Genomic DNA, 12,573 nt, shown 5'->3' with positions numbered 1-12,573 from the left:
ATTGCACTGGTGTTGTCACAGTACATGGGTACACATTCATACACTAAACCGAAATCATTTAGTGTGTTTTTCATCCACAACAATTGAGCACAACAAGCACCAGCAGCAACATACTCAGCTTCAGTAGTGGACAGTGAGATAGCATTTTGTTTTTTACTAAACCAAGAGACCAAGCAATTTCCAAGAAAGTTGCATATACCAGTAGTACTTTTTCTATCTATTTTACAACCTCCAAAATCAGCATCAGAAAATCCACACAAAGGAAGTTCATAACATTTTGAATACCACAAGCCAAAATTTAAGGTTCCTTTAAGATATCTCAAGATTCTTTTTACTGCATTCAAGTGTGATTCCTTTGGACAGGATTGAAATCGAGCACATAAACACACAGCAAACATGATGTCAGGCCTACTAGCAGTTAAATAAAGTAAACTTCCAATCATACCTCTGTACTTCTTCTCCTCAACTTTAATACCTTCCTCATCTTTGTCTAGTTTGGTAGAGGTGCACATAGGTGTCCCAACAGGCTTTGAATCCTCCATTTTGAATCTTTTCAGCAACTCCATGGTGTATTTTGTTTGATTTATAAATGTTCCATCATGGGTTTGAATCACTTGGAGTCCAAGGAAGAAATTCAGTTCTCCCATCATGCTCATTTCAAATTCTTTTTGCATGATGATGGAAAAATCCTTGCACAAATTTTCATTAGTAGCACCAAATATGATATCATCCACATATATTTGCACTATCAAAAGATCTTGTGAGCTTTGTTTTGTAAAAAGTGTAGTGTCTACAATGCCTCTTTTAAAACCATTTTCAATCAGAAATCCACTCAGACGTTCATACCATGCTCTAGGAGCTTGCTTTAATCCATATAAAGCTTTTGAGAGTTTAAACACGTGATTTGGATAAGCTACATTTTCAAAGCCAGGTGGTTGGTCAACATAGACTTCTTGATCTATAAATCCATTTAAGAAAGCACTCTTAACATCCATTTGAAATAATTTAAAATTCTTGAAACATGCAAATGCTAAAAACATTCTTATGGATTCCAGCCTGGCTACTGGTGCAAAAGACTCATCAAAGTCTATTCTCTCTTCTTGAGTATATCCTTTAGCCACCAGTCTAGCCTTGTTTCTAACAATCTCCCCTTTATCATTCAATTTGTTTCTAAACACCCATTTTGTGCCAATGATAGGATGGCCTTGTGGTCTGGCAACCAGAGTCCAGACTTTGTTTCTTTCAAATTGGATTAACTCTTCTTCCATAGCTAAAATCCAGTGCTCATCATTCAAAGTATCAACAACATTTTTTGGTTCAATATGTGATACAAAAGCAAGATTATCTACCAGGTGTCTAGAGGAACGAGTCCTGACCTTTTCAGAAGGATCACCAATTATGAGCTCCCTGGGATGATTATGAACAAATTTCCAGGCTCTTGGAAGATCATTAGGAGTAGTGGTATCTCTATTATTCACTTCTTCAGCTGGACTGATCTGAGCATCATTATCCTTTGAATCAGTTTCTGGTGAAGCAGAGTCATGGTCATTGATTGCTAGTTTCTTTAGTCCTTCTTGAACACCTGTGTCATCATCATCACCACAACTCATAGAAATGTCACCATTAGATTCATCAAAAGTAATGTGTATAGCCTCCTCTATAATCAATGTTCTACGATTATAAACTCTGAAACCTCTTTTATTTTCACAATATCCCAAGAAAATTCCTTCATCAGATTTCTTGTCAAACTTTCCAAGATGTTCCTTGATATTCAAAATGAAACACTTACAACCAAATACTTTGAAGTAGCTGACTACTGGCTTTTTATCATACATGAGCTCATAGGAAGTTTTGTTCAAAATTGGTCTTAGAAGAATTCTATTCATGGTATAACAGGCTGTGTTTATGGCTTCAGCCCAAAAATATTTTGGTAAATTGCATTCACTAAGCATGGTTCTAGCAGCCTCTTGGAGAGTACTATTTTTTTCTTTCTACAACTCCATTCTGTTGAGGAACTCTAGCAATAGAGAATTCATGGGTAATACCATTGTGATCACAGAATTCTGGAAAACCACAGAACTTAAATTCTGTCCCATTATCACTTCTAATTCTAACAATTTTCAAGCCAAGCAGATTTTGTACTTTAGCAAATAATGAGGTAAAATTCTTAAAGGCATCATCTTTATGAGCAAGGAATATTACCCAAGTGTATCGAGAGAAGTCATCAACAATCACAAAACAATATCTCTTACCACCAAGGCTTGCAGTCTGTGTAGGGCCAAATAGATCAAGGTGCAGAAGTTCAAGTGGTTTTGAAGTGGAAACACATTTCTTAGGTTTAAAAGAGACCTTGACTTGTTTTCCAAATTGGCATGCATCACAGATTCTGTCTTTTTCAAATCTGATTTTTGGAAGACCTCTAACAAGTTCCTTTTTAGAAATTTCTTTCAGCAAGTCCATATTGAAGTGACACAACCTTCTATGCCATAACCATGAGTCCTCATTTGCTACTTTGAGACATTTGAGATATGAGGAATCAAAATTTTCAAGATACACAACGTAGACATCATTAACTCTTTTTCCTTTGAAAATAATGTTGAACTTTGAGTCAAATATAAGACATTCAAGCTTTTTGAATAATACAAACAGATTCCTATCACACAATTGGCTAACACTTAACAGATTGTAACTCAAATTATCAACAAGAAGAACATTGTGAATAAAAGTTTGATCATTCTTACCAACATCGCCAATGCCAACAGTTTTGGCTTTGTTATCATCTCCAAAAGTTACCTTTCCACTTGCTTTTTGCTTGAGTTTAATAAATTGTGACGCATCACCAGTCATATGTCTTGAACATCCACTATCAATGAACCATTTTGATCCTTTAGCACTGTAATCCTGGTTCACCTCTTCATCTCCAATGGCCATGAAAGCTACTTGAGCAGATTCCTCTTCTTCTTCAACTTCGCCTTCTGAGTTGCAATCATTCCAGGTAATCTGGAAATTGTTGAACTTTGGTTTTCGTTCAATCTTGTTTTCCTTCTTTTTCTTCATTGGACACTCATTTGCATAGTGTCCAGGTTGGCCACATTCAAAGCATTTATCATTCTGCTTCTTGTTGAACTCTAGTTTCCCTCTATTCCTGAAGTCATTAGTCTGATTTTGGAAGGAATTGCTGGATCCGCCTTTCCTGAATCTTCTCTTATTAAGAAATCTTTTGAAGCCTCTTGTGATGAGTGCAATGTCACTATCATCACCTTCCAAGTCATTTTCATCCAGTGAGGCTGTTTCATCTTCATCTTGTGAAGTTTTCAGAGCAATACTCTTCCTTCCTTTTGTGTCTTCTTCTTCCTGCAACTTAGATTTAAGCTTCAGTTCATAGGAAGTTAGAGAGTTAATCAGAGATTCAATGGATAAGGAATTTAAATCCTTAGCTTCCTCTATAGCAGTTACTTTGCTTTCCCAATCCTTTGATAGAGCATTCAGAATTTTTCTGTTCTTTTCACCTAGAGAGTATTCCTTCTCGAGTACCTCTAAATCCTTGATCAGATCATTGAATCTACAATACATTTTGTCGATGTTCTCATGAGGCTCCATCTTAAAAGATTCATATTTGGTGACCAGAATGGACTTTTTCTGTTCTCTTACGTTGTCACTGCCCTCATGAATTTCTCTTAACTTATCCCACATTTCTTTGGCAGATTTACACCCTTTTACTCTAATTGACTCATTTGAGTCTAAGGCACTGTAAAGAACATTCATAGCTTTGGCATTCAATGTGAGATTGGTTCTGTCTTGAGCATTCATCTCAGCTCTCGTTTTTGGCCGCAACAAACCTGTTTCTGCATCAAGAAAGTTAGCATCATGCGGTCCTTCATTCACAATAAACCATAGCTCAATATCAATGGATTGCAAGAAGATAATCATTCTTTCTTTCCAGCTAACATAATTGGAACCAGTAAACATGGGAGGCCTAGTAACAGATTGCCCCTCAACAAACATAGCATGACTGGTTGTCATCTTACTCCAAGCCGCTTGAGCTTAATCTCTAGGAGACCAAGCTCTGATACCAATTGTTAGGATCGAGGACAACCTAAGAGGGGGGTGAATTAGGCTTTCAAAAACCTGCTAGAAAATATTCAACCTTTTTTGACAGACAGCCCTTCTTTTTCAAGATGCTTCTCAATGAACAAGATAATATAGTAGCACAGGTATTAGTGAGATGAGGAGAAAAGCAGTTTATATAGAAAAGCAGTAAATGAGAGTAAAGAACCAAACCAGGCTTCAAACACAACTGATGTTTGAAACCATCTATTATATACCAAGTTACTTCAAGCTGAATAGACTTGCAACCAATCTTATGTGTACAAGGAAGGGATCACTTCCTTCTTGCCCCAAAACACACTTGGTCAAGCAAGGAAGTTTTACACACAGTCGCAAACCCTCTCTTTGCTACACTATTGAAGAAGCTATGTCACACTTGAAAAACAGCCACACGAAGATTGCACATACAAGGAATACAAATGTTTCTTTTGAGTATTCTAGCACTTGAATCACTCACAATCTAATGTAGACTTGATGTACAAAGTTATCCTGAGGTGGTTGACTTAGTTCCTTTTATAGGAGACCAGAGAATTCTTCAATTAATGCTGTTAACGGATAGAAGGCAGCTGAAGAGTCAACTAGCCGTTGGTGCTGTCGGACGTCCGATGCTTGGTTTTTATGCGTCCGAACGATATAACTGAGTTCTGGAAGTTTTCTCGAGTCTCTTAGGGCGTCCGATCATGCGTCCGAGGGTAGGATGAATACTTGGTCTTTTCTTCTTCAATTCCTTCGGACGGCCGATGCATCCAAAGTGTTGTGTCCGAAAATCAGCAACATTTGTCGGACGTCCGATACACAGGTGTTGAGCGTCCGAACCAAATTAGTAATGGAGTAACTCCTGGCTTGTCTTCTTCGGACGTCCGAGTCTGAGTTCTCTACTCGTCCGAAGATGCTCAAAGAATGTCGGACGTCCGATGCTTTCCTTTTGTGCGTCCGACATCATCCTCAGCATACTTCATTCCTTTCTGATCTTCTTTTTCTGCTTTAACTCTACATACCTGTTTGGTTTATTTCTGAAAAGGATCTTTACAAAAAGTATTAGAAACATCCAATTGTTTTGTAATCATCAAAAGATATGAATTTGAGATAAACAAGATGCATTAGTGAATCCAACCTCATGCATCCATATAAGAAATTGCCTAGGATAGAGTCAACTTTACCCAAATAGGAGCACTAGACACGAGGGGAGGGATTCTATCCCTTTTTCTTTACTTTACATTTTTGTATCATTTTCTTGCTCCAACTTGTTATGTGTTATTTATTGTACTAATCTCTCTCTGTTTTCTCTTCTTGTGCATGCACCAACTTTAGAAAATAAGAGTTTTGGCATGGTACTTTTTGAAGAACCGATCTAATTAGATAGGTTATTGCACGTCTAAATTACAAGTTATTGCATTTTAATGCCATAATATTGCACATCATTTTAGGCCTACCCTGACATACCAAGAGTCCCTTTAGGTCATGTTTTCATTTCAAATTGCATATTCAATTGTTTTGATAAATTGGCATCATACATAAACTTTAGAAGGAATGCCATTTAGAGAATCCCATATTAAGAATAAGCTAACCCTATATTCCCATGGATATTTAACCCTGTTTTGGGATTTTCACGTTTAAATTTCAGTTTAACCGAAAAAATGGGATCTGTAGGTAAGGTACTTGATACCATTTTCTTGTCTCTAGATGGAACGCCCTCGACGAGTCCAACAAATGTTAGTAGTACCGATTGAGGTACAGAGGTGGTCCGCATTGCTTTCACCTAGTGAAATTAACCAAGTAGCCTCTCACTTAGGATCAATCGGGTATTTTAAGGATATCAAATCAGACGGCTACTTGGTAGAGGCTTTGATACATTTGTCGGACCCTATTTGCTCCACATTTAGACTAGGCAAGAAGGAAATAACCGTGACAATTGAGGAGGTATCTGGCCTTCTTAATTTACCAATTCATGGTACCGTTGTAATATTTTCGTTTGTATCTAGCAAGGCCGTGTTCTGCCATTTCGGTTAAAGAAATCCGTAATACAAGAGTTTAACCAAAGCATAGATATGAAGTTCCTATTCGATCGATTTGCATTGAGAAATGGGTTCGAGAGGCACCTAGGAGATTTTTCATTTACGTCCGAGGCAATGTGGGAGCGTAAAAAACTGTGGATATATGAATTGGTTATGGCCGGACTTACCTTTTCCCGAGAAAAGACAAGAAGATAGATTTTAAACTCACCAAAGTCATGTTTGATTTGTTTCTAAGGATAAAAGATAGGCAATGCTTTATTGTTCCAACTATCTTAGCCGATATCTTTGTAGCTTGCACTACTTGCCAAAGGATGAAAAATTCTTTCATGGATCAAATTTAGTTCTGCATATGTGCGCTATGGAGCACTTTATGAGACGATAGCCTATTCCTGATAGTCTGCCGGGCAGAATTGGATAGTCACGCATCACAAGAAGGTTAATGGAAATGGTTTGCTGAGTATTGCATCTGAGTATGTGGATTTCTTAAAAAACTTGCCTGATCAGAATGTTAGATGAGTTTTAGATTGGACTAATTGTGTTAAACTCATACTTCACACCAAAGCATCAGAGTTCATTCCATTACTAGGCATCCAGGGTATCATGGCTTATACTCCAAAGAGATTTCTCCGACAGTTGGGCCGCATTCAAGAATTGCTATATATATTTGATTTAATCGAATTCACCACTGTTTTTGACAAAAGGATGTGTCCAAATGAAATTCCAATGAAGATTCCTATCATTGAGACTTAGGGGACATTGTTCGACGACGAGCACATCAAGTACATTCTGGAACTCAAGCAAAAGGGTCTAGTAACTCTACATTATGAGGATTGGCTTAAGGGTTTTGGTACGCAAGAATCACAAGACGAACCATCCAAGGAGGTCAAGAGATTGATGCCCATTATTGAAGCCAAAGACAGAGAAAATTTACAACTAAAAGAGTCCGTCAAAACTAGCAAAGAGATGGCAGAGAAACATAAGGGGCCATGTGAAAAGATGCAAGAGAAACACTAAAAATTGAAGAGAAAATGTGGAAAACTGTACGATCAAGTGGAACGCATGACGAATCCCTATACCAGAGAATCCAAAGATGTTGTAATAGATAGGTTGAAAAAGTTTAATGATTTTGTACGAGACCGTCTCCGAGGAATGATGTAAATAATGTTTATAAAATTCAAAATTTCGAATGTGAGGATCCGAAAATTTTCTTATTTTTATCTTATTTTACTGGCTTATTTAATTATTTATTCACCCGTTTTCTCCGAATAATTTATTTCAGCCATTTTACATCCATTTACATGGAACAATGCCTTACTTATATTTTTTAAACGTCCCCTTAGCAAATTTAATTTTTCGGACGCTCGTTTAGCGAGAAATAGCAAGTACACATTTTTCGAGACAATATTCGATTCAAGAGGGTGATAATTTTGGAGAATTAAAAATGATTAATAGTAGACTAAGAAAAATTAATTGAGGGATTAGAGGTGAGTGAGTTCAAATTTCTGCCTTATCGTGCACGAATCGGAGATTCGTGTATTTCGCGCTGAATCGACTAAGTGGAGATTTAAGAAAATTATTCTAGACTACTAAGAGTGAATAATTATAGTATTGAAAGAATTACATTTGGAGGTTTAGTTCACAAATGAAGCAACTGAGAGAGAAAATGGTGGTACGGTACTCACGCGCGCGCACTATTCCTAATTGACTTTTGCACAAATTTTAATCACAAATCACTTAAGCTTCCAAGAGAAGCTTCATTCATCAAACATTCTCTCTCTCCTCACCTCCATAGCCAGCTGAACCCTCAAGGAGAAGAAGAAGAAAAGCTCTCTCTATTTCACTTCAATTTTTGCTTCCATTTCACCTCTCAAAGTGCAACCAACTTCGAAACCACTTGAAGATTCACTTAAGCTTGGAGGAAGACACCTTCTTGCGGGTTTTCTTGGGAGATTTTCGGTCAAAATTTTTGGTTTCTTCACAAAGCTAAGAGGTAGTTTTCATCAACCTTGAACCTTTCCATTTTCTACAAGATTGGAGCTTTATTCGCAAAGGGTTTGAACCCTACACATGGATTAGGCTAGCGGACTTGAGGTGTAATCTGTCCTGTTTTAAATGTTAGGTTAGTGGTCTTGTGATGACCTCTAGGTAGCGGGCTTGAGGTGTAATTGCTTGAATATGATTGTTATGTGTCTAGATGAAAAGATTATGGTGAGAAACGATGGAAAAATCGAAGGAAGATTGTGCATGGATGATGGCCGAATCTGTCCTATTTTTGCCTTGCCTATATTTCGAATTTTTTGATGCTCAAATGACTGTGAAACTGATGTATATATGTGGTATATTGTGTGTGAAAAGTTTCTACCAAAAATTATTTGAATTGGTTGAGCAAAATTTGAGATTTCAAAATTTAAAGAAATCTGGAAAATATGTTCAGGCAGTCTGAACAGTGTCCCTTTGATCAAACATATCTCTTTATACAAAATTCAAAATTGAGTGTTGTTTATGGCATTTGAAACTAGACACTTGTAATTTTCCAACAGTATAAAATTCACTTTCTAGTTCAAAATGAGTGAGCCGTAGTGATTCGGAAAATTTGCTATCCTGTTCTGATGGTCTATCCGAGAGAAAGGTAGAAGCTGCATTTTGTGGCTCTATTTTCTCTCACTTATGAATTGATTTTGAAACTATTTGTTCTGATGAAATGTATCCTTATGATTCTAGTTTCCAACGCCACAAACCATTCTCAATTCCAAGTTGTATTGAGTGAAATATGGTTTAATTTCCAAACTGCGGCAAAGCTGGAAAACCTTTCTTTTTGCTGGCAGACTGGTTTAGTTGTTTGTAAAATGTTTTGCTTTGAAATTTTTATGTCAACCAACTATCAATTACTTATGAAATGTTTCTTGGACCTTGGTTTCACAAATGAACCAAAATGGGACTGATTTCATGGTGCAAAGTATTTGAAAAGGAAAAGAAAGCAAGAAGACAGATTTGCTTTGGGAATTTCTTGAACTTTGGTAGTTTTGATAACTACCTTCCCGAACGGATTTTTACATGAAATTTGATAGAGGAGTAGTTCTCATATGGAAGTTTAATTGCACCAAATTTAGTGTTATTCTAAGACCATTTCGATACCCAAATGATGTGCCAAAGTTTACTTTTAAATCTGGAAATTTCACTGTTTAGAAGTGAAAATTTACCGATTTTGAACTGCTATATCTTGATACTCAAAACTCTGAATTTAGTTCTATTTATTGTGTCTGAAACCCTGTTTGGAGCTCTTGTTGTGCTATGAATTTTAGATGCTAGTTCACTTTTTGTGAATTTTACCGAATTTCCAAAATTTGCCGAAAAACATGACCAAAACTGTCTTGTATGCTCAAATCAGTCATTTTGAACTGAAATTTGAATATCTTCTGTTTAGAATCTTGGAAAAGTATCTTCTAGGGACTTTTAGTACTTTGGATCTAGTTTCCAATGGTATTAATATTTCCAATTTTGGACCTACTGAGTGTAAGATCTGATTTTTCTAACTTTGACACGCAAAGCCGAAATTTGCCGATTTATTAGAAAATGAAATTTTGAGAACTTGACTTCTTATCTTGATATTGATATAGCGTTTTGAACCCGATTTCATGACGATATGAGTTTCCTTAGTAACTTTAAAATTCTCACTTTTGAATCTTGACTTTCTATAAAGTGAAACTCTTATAAAGACATTGACTTGAATTTTAAAGCAAGTGTGCGTTCTTCTTTGTTTGATAAGGAATTTGTGAATGTGTGAGAGTGATTGTTGGTCGTTTTTCTTCAGGCGATCAAGAAGGTCTCGAAGAGAATCTCGAAGCGGATCGTTAAAGACTTTCTCACTCACTTTTGTTTTGACTTGGTGAGTGTCAAGTGCATATTATGTGGTTAAGTACGTGAATTGTTTAGCATCAATTATGTGAATTTGGAATTTTTGAGTCGAGTGTGTACTTTATCACACTCATTCTCTTTCAAATGAAAATTATATTCGAATTTGGTATGTGCATTATACTTGAAACCGTCGATTGGAACGTTGTTTCATTGACTCATATTCGTATGGCTATGATTCGTATTTGTGATTCGTATGTTTGATTCATATTTGGAATCGTTGAATGGAGCGCTGCTCATCGACTTATATTCATATTCCTATTCGAGGGACGTCCAAACTCAAAGGCTAACCTTGTAACTCGAGCCGGCATGGGCTTGGTCGAGAAGTTTGGTGAACCATGAGATTATTCGTAAAGCTTGATCTATTTGAGAGATCTCGCTTGGCATACTCGATTAATATCACCTTCTAAATGATAAGCGGGCCCGAAACAGGGGGTGTAACGGCGAACGGGATTCGTGAAGTAAAACGGTGTTCTATAGACTAAAAATACCTACCCGGATGACGAAGTGTCATCACGCAGAGGTATACGATCGAGACTTGACAAAGCAAGTGGAAGCTAGCTCCTGAGAGCTCCCGTATCCTTATCAAGTGTGTTTTGTGTTATTTTGTAAATTACTTGAATGTTATAGTTTTATTTCTCGTATGAGTTTATTGCTACTTGAATTACGTGCTTGCATAATTTTCTTGGCCTCACGAGCATCCGCTCACCCTGTTAGATTTGTTTTCCTTAACAGGGGTTGAAATGGAAGGAATTGCGGAAAACCTGACTTGATGGTCTTTTGATTAGGGTTTTGAATGTATTGGACTCGACATCTTTTGAAAGTTGTATATTTTGGGGAAGTTCATGTATTTTGACTAATTGTGATGTAAGATTGAATACTTATATATGGAAGCAACTCATTTTCAGTTCGACTTTTATTATCGGTTATTTAATTTTAAGTTTGAACTAGAATTGTATCGAATCTTGGCGAGAGTTGGGCAGGCGTCCCGCCGATACCCTTTGGTTCGCCTTAAGAAGAAGTGGGGGTGTCACATGGGAGGTGTTGCATCATGTTAGACCTACCCTTGACATAAAAAGGGTTCCTCAATAGAACATGTATCCGAATTGCTTTAATTTTTACTAACTCGCGTCTTTTTGTTTTTTTTTCTTTTTGTCAGCAATTAATAAATAGGAGAATCCAAATAGATTCTTCCTAAATTTTCAGAAAATTGCAAATATAGCTACACAAAGAAGCCTCATCATTACACGATCGTGTAGCCGAGTTTTAGAAATAACATAAACATGAGTACATATCCTGAATCATCCAATAGGTTTGCAACGACACCATCAGCCAACCTTGCAAATCTGGGAGCTCAACTGAGCGAAGTGTTAAACAAATTCAATGAGTTAAGCATGGAGATGACCACACAACAACGCATGATTGATCAGTTAGTTGCTGGTAGCAGCAGCGGTGTCCAACATGATCCCTTACCTGCTAGTTAACTTGAACTTCAACCACTACCCATACCTCATACTCAAGTCCCTTTTGCTCCACATTTCATAACTTCACCTGAGAAATCTTTCACTTATCCCACTTTTGGCCTACCACATACTTATACATCCAATATCCAAATCAATCCTCCTCACACTCAAGTTTCTCAAAATTATCCACCTATTAATCTGAACATGCCACTTGAATCTCAAGAACCATATTATTATTCCATTGCAGAACCATTCACGCTAGACACCTCTGCACAAGGAAAAGTTGAAGTAGGGGAATCCTCCGCGCCAATTGACAAGAATCTATTAAAGAGGTTGGATCAGTTTGATGAATTCATGAGGAAGAGCCAAGGCTTGAGCAAACAAGGAGGTTTGAACTATAATGAATTGTGCCTATTTCCTGATATGCAACTTCTTGTTGGTTTTTAAACACCCAAATTTAGCAAGTATGACGGAACGGGCAGTCCCAAGACACATCTCCGAATGTTTGCAAACAAATTAGAAAAGCCAGTAGATGATGAGAATTTGCCAGTTCGATTGTTTCCCGAAAGCTTAAAAGGTGATGCACTGAATTGGTACTCTAATTTGAAGCCTGATGAAATGAGAACATGGTTGGATTTGTTAACTGCTTTTGTAAGACAATATAAGTATAATTGCGAGTTTGCTCAGACGAGAACCACACTTGAGAGTACTAAAAGGAAGCCATCTGAGAATCACAAAACATATGCAAAAAGCGATGGAGGAAATTGGCTGCCAAGGTGGAACCTCCTATGAATAAAGAAGAAATTGTTTGTACGTTTATCAAAACTCATGACCCGCCATATTTTGAGAAAATTTTTCACATAATTGGATGCTCATTTGTAGCAATTATTAACAAATTGGAGGAGTATGATGAGTTCATAAGAGCATGAAAGATTGTTAATGTGTCAGCTTTGAAATTGCAATTACAAACTTTGTAAAATCAAAACAACAATGGCAAGAAATCTCAGTTCAAAAAGAAAGAAGGGGAAGCTGCATTTGTTTGGGACCAAGACCTTTCTTCCCGACCTAGATACCAA

This window comes from Coffea arabica, chromosome 11c, assembly GCF_036785885.1.
Source record: "Coffea arabica cultivar ET-39 chromosome 11c, Coffea Arabica ET-39 HiFi, whole genome shotgun sequence".
NCBI classification, from domain to species: domain Eukaryota; kingdom Viridiplantae; phylum Streptophyta; class Magnoliopsida; order Gentianales; family Rubiaceae; genus Coffea; species Coffea arabica.
This window is presented reverse-complemented; position numbering follows the sequence as displayed.